Source organism: Astatotilapia calliptera, chromosome 15 (genome assembly GCF_964374335.1).
Source record: "Astatotilapia calliptera chromosome 15, fAstCal68.1, whole genome shotgun sequence".
Classification (NCBI taxonomy): domain Eukaryota; kingdom Metazoa; phylum Chordata; class Actinopteri; order Cichliformes; family Cichlidae; genus Astatotilapia; species Astatotilapia calliptera.
Window position 1 is genome coordinate 18,494,344 of NC_137436.1, and position 12,600 is coordinate 18,506,943.

Here is a 12,600-nt window from a genome sequence, read left to right on the forward strand (position 1 = left end):
ACAATATACACAGTCTGCTGCACTGAAATTCAAGGATCTGTACTGAGACACAGAGTGGGCCTTAAAGGAGACATATTACACTCTTTTCCAGATCTCCTTCCTTCTTCTTGGATTTTACTTAAGTAGATTTAGATTATTCACAATTTAAGACCACTCTTAGGGTCTAGGTGTCCCCATCTACCTAAAACAAACCTTTTCAGCTCCTCTTTTTTTGAGTCCATGCAGCTTTAAAGCCAACTTTCTTCTCACCGACTGCCCTTTGGAAATAAAATATTCAAAGACCGGTTTAGTTTCTGTTCTAACAGCCAGAGTTGTGTGTCTACGATGAGTATTTTAAATATGGCTGTTTTAGCTGACATCATAAAGACCCAAGAACAGAAAAAAACTGTGTGAACTGAGAGTTCAGAGCAATGGTAAGGCTGAGCTTTTGGCTCATTCATATAAACTGACCTACATATTTGACATTTTAGCCATACTGTGTATGCGCATCCACCATTGTAACAGAATGTGTATAAAATAAAACAAAGAAAACCGTCACAGGTCCCCTTAAAATAAAAGATTTATCCATAAAAAGTGTTAAATATTAAGCACCTGTTTATTCACCTTTAGTTGGAACAAACACACATAAGAGTCATGATGGGATTTGCTGACAGTTGCACAGTTACACCATTAATCTGCTAAACCCAGTATTTTAAAAATATTTAATTTTAAACATTGTTTAAATATTGATGAAACAAAAAACATATTGTTCTACCATCACCATTTATTACACATTTTATTCAGTAAGGACTCAGTGTATTACTGATACCTCTTGTACTGACAGTGCACAGGAATTTATATGTGGGGCAGGAAGCAACATGTTAAGTGTAGACATGCTACAATAAACAATGTGTTTAGATATGCATGGGATCATCCATTGCAGTGACTAAAAACACATTTCCATCGCATATTTATACATTATGTTTAACCATATCCCCATTCAGCTACACTTCACCTTTGTATTTCATTGCATGTGTAGACTTTACTGTAATTCCTCCTCCTGAGCACAAGCATACAGCACATTTGAGATTTCACCATCCTAAAATCGAATAAAACTATATATATTTGTCAAAGTGCTCAAAATCAGTATGACATGTGTTAAAGATATGCTAAAATTACACGCCATCTTGCATTTTTTACCACTTGATGTGACACTTTTTGACATGAGTAGGTACGTACGTGTGTGTGTGTGTGTGTGTGTGTGTGTGTGTGTGTGTGTGTGTGTGTGTGTGTGTGTGTGTGTGTGTGTGTGTGTGTGTGTGTGTGTGTGTGTGTGTGTGTTCGGGGACAAAGCATTCAGTGTTATTTCACCACATCTCTCTCTCTCTCTGAGTCTTCCTTTTTTTTGAGTGGAAGTTTCCAGAACTACGTCTTGATGAATTGCATGGCCCGGTGTTGGAAGTGCAAGATACAACAGTGTATTGCAGGTGAGTGAAGTCATTAATATTTCCTCTGTATCAATATCACTGGTGGAATGGTGTGTGCAAAAGTGTGTGTGCTCCAGATTGACAGGTGGATGATCTCAGTGAGTAGAGCACCCTGGGATCGACTGCATAATCAGGGAGACAAAGGAGCAGAGGAAGAGACGAAGAGAGAGAGAGAGAAATAGAGAGAGAGAGAGATGGTGTGTGAGAGAAAGAGAGAGAGGGATGAGAGAAACAGAGAAGTGCGGAATAGTAAAATTCCCAGAGGGGTGAAGGGGTTGTGTGCTCTCGTCTCTGTTTATTTCCCTGCATTCGTTTGAAATGGTTTGTGTGTGTGTGTGTATATATAAGTTTCTCTAGCTCTTTGTGTATGTGTACGTGTGCTGGTATATGTAAACCATCAGCCTCTGTGTGTGTGTGTGGCAGGTGTTTGATGGTTTGCAGCAGTAAATGGGTTCATTGTGAGAACAGCAAAGGTTCCACATCAGGAGACTTCCCTGATAATTATACAGAAGCAGTCAAGTAAAATGCACACGCATTCGTTCCCCCTTATAGGCTCCTATCAGAGTTGTTGTGGTGTGTTTCTTGTGTATTGCGGCATGTGAGTGTGTAATGTGGGTGTTTGTCTGTGATCTCAGGTGCATTTGTATATGCTGCGGTTGACATCCACGCTGGTTGTTACACAGTAAACAGGATTTCCCTGGCAGCCGATGACTTAAGAAAACAGCGCAAAAGCTTATGGCTGACCAAAGGCTCAAAGCCGGCAGAGTCTTATAATTGACCACCTCTGCTTTCAAGTTTTCCACTATCTCTCTCAGTCCTCTCTGCTTACTTCTGGTACGGTTTTGTCTATTCCATTTTTTTTTGTTCCAAATCGGCCTCTGTTACATTTAAGGATAAACAAAAACATCACAGGCCAAAAAATACAACACTGAGAAGAGGCTGAATTTGACACTGGGGGGAAGGAATCAATATCACTAAGGGCGGTTGGTCATGTTGCAAGAAAGGAGGTTCTTATTAGACATAAAACTCTAAATTGTGTTTATTTTTGTCACAAAATTGACTAATCTTGTTGCTGTACTATTTAGTGTAAAGTTTGTTTGTTTTTTACACTAGGATGTGTAGAATGTGATTGCAATGAAAGAGTGAAAACTTGAAATTATAATGTGTTTTTTTCCAGATTTGGTCACCATGAGGGAAAGTTGGAAACGCTTAACACTCTTAACACACCAAGAGTTATAAATCTCAAATCTTAATGAGACTTTTCACCTGGAATTAAAAAAAAGGGTAATAATAATAGCAACAAGAATAACTGGAGATGGGAGCCTACATGCAACTCACTTTGCACTGGACAAAAAACCCCACTTACTTATGGAAATTATTGCTACTGGAAAAAGCTAGCATACTGTATTTTGTTTGGAAAATGGTAAATACCTGCTATGAAAAAGTATTTTTTGCACATCGGTTAAGTGTACATGTTTCACATAATCAAAGAAATTCTTATATTAGACTAGGATGGAAGAAATATAGTTTTTAAGTGATGGTTTCATTTATCAGGGGAAAAAAGCTTTCCAAACCTTCCTGGCCCTATGTGAAAGGGCAATTGCATCTAAATTTAATTTGACCACATTTGAGGGTTTTATTTGTTTTGAGCATGAATGATGTGTTTAAGGTAATCTCAGTGTGATTTTTATACATTTTTGGAAAGCAGAGTTCAATTTCACCAACTACAGCTAGGCCTGATTACTAATACACCTGTTGAATCAAGAAATCACTCAAATAGCACCTGCTGGACAAAGTGAAGTAGGCTGAAAGATCTCAAAAGCAGATCATGCCATGATATGAAGAAACACCAGAGTCACTGAAATGCATCAATTCAATTGTATTTACACACCAAATCACAACAACAGTTGCCTCAAAGTGCTTTTGTTGTAACCCTACAATAATTGTCAGTATTGAATGGGTTAGCAAACCAGGCTTTGGGACTCCAGTGAACCACAGTGAGAGTTATTATTCATAAATGGAGTAAACTTAGAACAGTGTTAAACCTTCCCAGGAGTTGCCAGCATACCCAGACTGCACTGATGACTCTTCCAGGAGGTCATAAAAAGAACCCAGAATAATATTTAAAGAAGTGCAGGCCCCATTTGCCTCAGTTAAGGTCGGGGTTCGTGATTCAACAATAAGAAAGAAAGTGGGCAAAAAGTCTCTTTGGAGAGTTCCAAGGTGAAACGACTGATGACCAAAAACCACACAAAGACTTGGATGAAAAACTTGTTAGCAATCCCCAAGACTGTTGGGAAAATATTTTGTGGACTGATAAGACAAAAGTCGAACTTTTTGGAAGGTTTGAATGCTGTTACATGTGGTTTAAAACTAACATAGCTTTGCATAATATGGTAGTGTCATTATCTGGGGGTGATTTTCTGTTTTAGGACCAAGATGACTTGCCATAATGGATGGAAGCATGATTTCTGCTCTATAGCAAAAACTCTTGAAGGAGAATTTCCATCCATCGGTTTGTACCATGAAGCTCAAGGTCATGCAACAGGGCAATGACCCAAAACACACCAGCAAGTCCATCTCTGAATGGCTAATAAAAAAGAAGATTTTGCGGTGCCCAAGGTGGTGCAACCAATTAGGAGGTTTAGGTGCAATTACTTTTTCACAAAGGTCCAGGTAGGTTTGGATTGCTTTTTTCCTTTAATAAATGAGATCATTTTAAACATGAACTTTCTATTTACTCAGATTATCTTTGTTATCTATTAAACATGTGTTTGATAATGACAATTCTAAGTAACAATTCTAACAAGGTTGAAAGTATATTTGGTACAACTACCTTTAACCTGAACTCTCTTAGTCAACTTTCTGGTAATTTAAGTATTCTTCAGGAAAAGTTCTGCAGACTTCTTGGAGGGTATTCAAAGTTCTTCATTGGATGTTGACTGTCTTGTGTCATGATCCAAAATGGCTTCAATAACGTTGAGGTCTGGGCTCTGGGGAAGACAATCCATGACTGAGAGTGCTCTACTGTGTGTTTTCCTATCCAGGTGTTTATTTAGTGCATTAGCAGCATGTTTGGGATCATTCTTAGGCTGAAAAAGAAGGCAGCTCCAATTAGACACTTTCAATCTATTTTTCTGCATTTATAATTCCATCAGTGTTGACAAGATCTCAGACACCACTGACTGAAATGCAGCCACAAATCATGACAGAGCTGTATGCACTTATTGTTGTAACCTTCTCTGTACATATTGATGATGAATTAAAACAAATATTTCACCATTTCCAATAAGGCTTTCGCCAGCTGCATTTCTCAGGTCCTGTGTGGGGTCTTTTCTTGATTTTTCCCCCCTATTTCTTAAGGACATGACTTTCAGATACTGCTAATCTGCTGTAGATAGTTTTCAGGTCTCCAAGTTGTCTAGTTTGATCATTTTTTAAGGATACAGTGCATGTGTTGCATTTGCCATTTTAAAAATATTCAACTAAAGAAATGGAAGAAAAATCCATGTTTTGTGACAGGCTACTTGTAATGATACAATTTAAAATTGATTCTTTGCTAAGTTGTCGGTTATGTGCAGAAAAAACCAGTTCATCATTTGAGTTTGGTGTCTTTTATGCTTGATTGCTTCATAGGCCAGTCTTAAGTGGCTTAACAAACAAACAAACAAAACGTCCCTCTGAAAATAATGTATATGCACAGATTTTGGTGAAAACTGGTATAAATGACATGTTTTTAATGTGAATCAAGGCTGAACTGTAAAAATGTTCATATGCGCTTTAAAAGAGAAGTATGAGCAGGACTATTTCTTACAGTGGAGCAGTAGATAACTGAGAATGTTAATGCTTACAACAATTATCCATCCTGTGACTGTAAACACTGCTGCCCATTACCAGTTGTAGTTTGTCATCTTTAACTAATCTAATTTTTGTCTAATTATCAAAATGTCAACTTAAAACTTCTCAGCTCCCAAATATACTTATTTAATGTCATATTTTTCTAATATTATTTTTGTTCACGTGTTAGCTTGTGAAGATTGCATCCTTATTGCTTTTCTCTGCCCATTTTCTTGCGTGCCTGACCACCTTTTTGTTTTTTTCTCCTGTGATAGAGTTTGTTGAAATAAACATGAGCAAAAAAACCCCTCTGAATTATCTGCAGTCCAACTTTTCTGGAGTCTTGTATCCCATTGTTACAATCACAAGTTGTAAAAAGTGACCAAATAAATCAAGAGCACCTTTCCCTTTGCCCTTGTGTTCCTCTTGCTTTTACTCTACACTTCAAAGGAGGCAAAGGAGTCAGATTTCAAGTAGTGTTTCTTTAATCAAATCTGGTTTACCAGTGCAACCATGTCTCATACAGGACCAAATCTCTCAACAACAACAAATGTCACATACACAAAAATCTATACAATCTATACCGTGTTTACAGCTAAATAAGTTGTAGCTGCCACTTCTCAGTCTGGAAAAGGGTTCAGATCTTAGAGGTTTACCTATAGCATTACCTTTACTCAAACAATTAAACGATGACCTGAATCAACAGGTTCGGGCTTGCTTGAGCTCCCGATGTATGCAAATTCCCCCATAACAAAGAAAAAGACAACACATGAAATAAGAGCAGAAGTTCTTATAATTAGACTTTATTTGGGTGTATCCTATACAGAATATATTGGTTTTAATTTGCAGTAATTACAAGGAACAGTGACCAGCTGTGAAACATGAGTCAAATAATAAACAATACAACACATCAACGATCAAAGTATGCTGCCCAAAAGCCTTTACAGTTCTTTACAGTAAAAACACTCCAGTTGACCGTGAACTTTTAAATACCTTGAGCGGACCTCTTCCGATTTCATGTATCTGCTCATGAAATAGCTGCCCTGTTGCTCATTTCTCACACACTCACATACAGAATAAAACTAAATATATTTGTCTGTATTTATCTGTCAAACTGCACTGTATTGGAAAAACTGAAAGCGTGAGTGGCCAGATCATTTGATTCTTAAAGATTTTCTTTTAGAAGTAGCCTCGGCCTTCACTTCATCCTGTTAATTCAATGTACATCGAGCATGTCGTCTCTCACACAAACACGCACGCACACACAGCATATATTCAAACAGCTCTGCTTTAAAAAGATTACAGAGATTACACAGGAATTACATGATCAAAGTAATTGAACCTGCATCGCCCCCCCTCCTTGCATGTGTACACTTATAGTAGCTTTGAAAATGAGTGAGGGTATGAATAAGTGTGTAAGAGTGAGCCAGTGTGTGTGCCCTCTCTTTTCTCAGAGTCCTGCAGGTTAATCTCCCCTCAGGCTGTACTGCCAAAGCAGCGCACTCTGCTGGCTGGGACATGAACAGCCAAAAGGGAAACACGTCCATGCTTCTTGTTGCACAATAACAAAAACAAAAACACTTTGTGAAAACGCGTGCTTTGACATCACGCCTGGGATTTTTGTTAAAATGCATGCCACAGACTGGCTGTAAATACATTCTGGTGAGCTGATTCACTCTTAGTGAATATTTTGTTGCCTAGCTGCCCAAAAGCACCAATGTTGTGCTGTTTTCAGCACCGTTTCTGGTAAGATCTACCAACAGGAACAGGATCTTGGCTTACAGTCAGTTCTTGTGAGTTGGAAAAGCACATTGAGTTTAAAGGTTATGGGGACTGAGAAATAAAGTATTGGAAATAACTAAAGATTGAACAATACTAAAACAGAAGCTGGGAAAGGAAAAAGGCAAGGCAGTATAGATATATATTTTTAAAAAGTAAATGCACACCATACTACTTTGGTTAAGGATAAAAGGGGTTAGGGTAATTGCAGTAACAGGAAAACGTGTTAATTTTAGTGATTTTTGTTCTTCAGGCTTAAAAATCACCAAATAAAATAAAGAAATGAGGATTTATTAAATCTATTCACAACCAGTACATTTAACCAGGTGTAAACATCCCATTGTTTTAAGTGCTGAATGGACAGAAAGGTCAGTCATTTATGCCTTAGAGAACAACAAAAGGAATATTTTGATATAATATGAAGGCAGTATAAAGGGAAACAATTGCAGAAAGCTCAACATAAATACCATAATCAAAAGAGCTGAAAACCTACATCTGCATGGAAGCTATAGGGATAAAAAGGCAGACCTATGATTTGATTTGTGTTTGGTGCATTTATGTGGCATTTGTATCTCAACTGCCAGCTGAGATTTTCCTCAAATCATTTTTGAAACAACACTTTGGATCCACAACAAGCAAGAAGCTGCATCCACTGCCAAATCCAACAAGCTGTAGCAGCTGATGGTTGCTCAGTTTGACATCAACTGAAAATGATTGCAGTGAAAATAAAGTTAAAAGGTCAAAGACCCACTTGACTCTTGGCATTGAACTCACCATGCAGAAGAAAGCTTCTGTTGGAGCCTCGAGCCATATCTAAAGTAATAACCGCGCATGCTTATTACCATTATTCTACTTTTTAACACTGGCGTGTAGTTGAGTAAATCTGAAACCCAGCAGACACAATTGAGATGCATCATCTATCAAAACAAATTGATTCATTTACTAATTTAAAGTCATAAAAGTCTGATTTTTTTTTCTTTGCCTGTTGCATCTCAAGCGCTGCAGGATCTTAAAAGAAAAGAAAAAACAGAGGAACGGGGGAAGAAGAGATGATGAAAATCTGAAAGTACATTTTGCTCCTTCCTCCCATCCGTGAATTACAAAAAAAACGGATGGGAAAAGACTTTTAGCTTTCGTGTGATCTTCAGGAGCACTTCAGAAAACTCTTGAAAAGAGAAGTTAATGAACATCGATCGACGCGCACTGAAACACACAGAGAAACACTCACACACATACACATATACACCAAGCTTACTAATCCAACAGCTGGTGAAGTTAAGTTTGAGAGATCAATTTTACAGCTTCGGTTATACACGGGTGATAGCTGTGATCGTTTATTAAAAATACAGTTAATCATTCACCGTATAAGACCATTAATTGATGGCCGGAAAAAAGAACCCTTCAACCGACGCTTTAACAGACCAACATTAACCGCTTGCTAGTTAAGTTGCTTTTGTGTGTGTGTGTGTGTGTGTGTGTGTGTGTGTGTGTGTGTGTGTGTGTGTGTGTGTGTGTGTGTGTGTGTGTGTGTGTGTGTGTGTGTGTGTGTATGTAACTTTGAAAAAACAAAAAGTCATAAAAGAATCCACAAATCAAAAGAAAAATCGACACTTTTCGATTTTAGCCACAGCAGACAAAACGGCCCGTGATCTCTTATAATTATTATTGCAATAGAGAAGTCTGAGGATTATATGTATCCAATATGTTGGTGAGTGACTGTCCGTTGGCAGCAGATTGTCCTTTTCTTTAGTTTTTCGCAGCAGCTGACACGTGTCTGACCTGAATTGAACTTCTAATTTGACTTCAGGAGTAATTACGGTCACAAAGTACAATAATTAAACACGCAAACTGGCAACACAAGCCGTGCTTACATCGCTATATGACAGGTAAGCAGAAGAACTCACGTAATTCCTGCGTTTAGGATTTTCCGAAGAACTGTAGTGTCCTTAAAGTAGCCAAAATGTCCTGCGGCTCTATGTGTGTGAGTGGGTGGGGTAAGTTTGAGGGTGTCACCCTGGGGCGATAATAATTATGATATATGCACTTGACAGAGTGTGGATGTCTTTTATTATCTATTACATTTGTTTAAATCGCTGTTAAGGCAGATACATGCAATTAGAGTAAATTTCGTCCAGGCTGGACAAGACTATATACTGGTCTGTTTCTCCTGGACTGTCCTTTTAACAGCGACCACCTGCGTCTCGCCTCCTCTGCTCTGCTCACCTCACGCACTGCATGGGGAGAAATTAATTTGCTGCAGATCTCAAAAGCTTAAACAAGGCAGTGACGCCCCGGCCCCTCCCCTCCGCAAACCGACAAGTAAATCCCCACAATTAGCAGATCCATATTAGCATATTAACCTGTGCTTCCTTCCGAAGCGCATCCTTTATGTAGGTCAGACACAATTTTCTTAATTGCTTTTGCTGTTGACGGAGGACAAACATCTTCTGGGCCGTTTGTTATTGTTGCGTTCATTATATTAGTGGTTATCTTAAGCTGGAAAGGTGCAAGCAGGCGCACACACACACATATGTACACAGCTAAAGGGACCGAGTTAACGGACGCTCACAGCCAGATGAAGCCGGTGTCAAACCGGTGCTGATTAAAAACCAAACAGACTCACAAACAAGGCCAGCACATGTGCGCACAGACTGCAAGCAGACAGCATTGTGAATTTTGAAAGTCCGTCTTTCAATCAAGAGCAGACTGTTTACATGAGTTTGCGAGTGTCCCGTCATTAGATGTTTAAATACTACTTCTTTTTTGTCACGCGTGGCTTGTAAAAAGTGGTCCAAACATAGGTCCTTTAAAACTCAGCATGGATCCTCATGAAATGTATCATCGCTTGCTGCAAGTATTAGAATCTGACACAATATACTTAAAGTAGTGTTAAAGCCTATAAAGGGATTACTGCTTACACTGACAGCAATGGACTAAATGACTGCAGGCTATATAGTGATCTATTATGAATAAGTGTTGGCCTACTATTAACCCATTTAAAACGATCAGATCTGATACTAAATCAAAGAAGGACGAGCAGATAATGACATTTATATTTCAGGTTAAATACAATATGATAAATTTAGCTATTTGATTAGATTTTTTTTGTTTAGTTTTAAATCTAAAGCTGCACCGGAACAGTTAGTGACATAAAAATAGCCATGAGACTTTTGCTTTTAGAAAAATTTAAATTTCTACAGCGGCCCTGTGAGCTCAATCCTAATCTTCTGCCTCTCCATGCTGTCTTATATGGCAACATGGCCCTCTGCTCTCAGCGGTCCATCCAGGAACCTTGGGGCTGATCTAAATTCTCGCCTCTGGGCTGTACTGTGCGGGGTTTCGGGCCTTTCCCTGCCTCGTCAGGCGGCAGATGGACTGGCTCCTGTCCGGAGATCAGTGCGCATCTGGTGGGGCGCTCCCAGCCCCCGGTAAAGCGGGGCCAGTCGTCGGCATTAAGTCCTATTAGGACCGTCTACCGTGCAACTGGTGCCTCGGGTTGGAGACGACGGTGGCTGCACAACCTGCATACACATATATCTGTTCAGGCAACAGCGTTCACCATGACAGGAATAAAAAATAAACCAGATCCATGGGCTCAGTCATCTGTTAGGATACTGGTCAATGGAGTGTGGAGATTTAGGGTCAAGCGCTTCAGCTGATGCCCATTTGAATGTAAAGAATGTGTTTGGCCTTAAAGCCATTTCTAAAATGAATCAGGCCAGCTGACTGAAATTCACAGACCTACATCTTCAGGTAAATTTATGTCTTGTCATCCAAGTTTTTCTAACGATGTAAGAGGAAACAGGTTAAGTTGCCATTCTAGTAAAAGTCTATGTGTCAGCACGATTTGCTTCCCTTAGTTTGATCAAGCTTGCCCCTCCACACTTTCTTTAAAAAAATGAAATCAAAGGTGTGTACCCTCGTGGGGGCATTTTGTCACTGAATTCGGGTCAGTTTTTGTTGCTGTGTTCTGGCCGTAACAAGATAACGTCAGAAAATCCTGATCACATGATCAAATTTAGCATCGTTTAAGGTACTTTAATTGACACCACGGCTCTCTCTTGCTCCCTCCATCTCTTTTTGCCCGGTGGCCTTCCCATTCATCCCCCCTCCTCCTCCTCCTCCTCTCTCACCCCCCCCCCCCCCCCCCCCCCCCCACCCCTTTCTCTCTCCGTCTCTTTCGTTTTTTAATACCTGGCGTGCGACAACCGGCCTTCACCGATCTCGTCGTGCAGAGGTTTCACGTCGAGCCTCGAGGCAAAACAATCGCTATCGGTTAATTAAAATATAAAAGGCCTTGAGAACTTTTTAAAGGAGCTATTTAAGGCGGCCCCTGCACCGCCCGTGTCTCCGCCCGGGCCGTTTGTGTTTCTTATGAGGACTTTTTCAGACTTGACTACAAGAGTATAAGCTAAATAGTCTTGATCAAGGAAAAAGGGAAGCTCTTGTAGAATATTTTAGTTTTTCTGTCAGTGTGTTTTCCTTTCTTACTTTTCTTTCCTCTTTTTTTTAACCATGTGACCATATATGATGACTCTATTTTCAATATGAGAAAAGACACAATTTGAAGAAAAATCTGTAAGAACTAATGTAAAATTATTATTATTATTATTATTATTATTATTATTATTATTATTATTATTATTATTATTATTATTATTGGTGTTGTTGTTGCTGCTGCTGTTGTTACCGATTACGACAGAGAAGGAGACGCATGTAGTAACAGATGGGAGGAAAAATAGTTGCTTAATTAAACTGCAGAGTCAATCTCGGCGTCCCAGCGTCTGCACGGTCACTGTCTGCACTTTAATAATATCAGGGAGTCGCTTTGGTTACAGTTACAGCTGAGTAGAAAAAAAACCCATCCAAAACAAGACTGATTAGGGCTTATGTCTGCTGTGGGTTGCAGCCCCCCTCTTCCTGTGTGTTGGCTGGTTTGTTTTGAATGGCAGGAAATCTGACAGACAGAATAATTCTCCTCTCCTTCTTTAGTTTTCCCCTCCTCTCTCCTTTATTTCCTTCTTTGCTTCTCTTCAGGCAGTGGCCACAAGCTTTGGCTTCTGCTCTCTCTCCCTCTCTCTCTCTCTCCTGTTTTTTAAAAGTCTTATACGTCTATTACTTCCCGGTTGGCCTAAGGGCAAGACAGCTATAGATTGCGTCTTTCTGTATATTTAAAGTCATTATAGCTTGGATTTTGATTCATGCGGCTCTGTACACCTGTAACTGTTTTATGCTTTGTTATCCTATAAATGGTGCAACCTGCTTTAAAATTAGAGAAGGTAAAGAAAAGCTTTCACCTGATTACAGCGTCGATTCCCCCCCCCCCCCCCCCCATAAGCTTTTCATATAATTGTTTCAAAAAAAAAGAAAAAAAACATCTTCTGCCATCTTACTTTACAACACCATCACGGCTCCGTGCAGCTGGGCAGGACCACCCCGAGGGCGCCTGCTCAGGTGAGTTACAGCACGAGGAGAAAGGCAGAAAGAGAGAGAGGGAGGGGGGGAGAGAGAGGGGTCA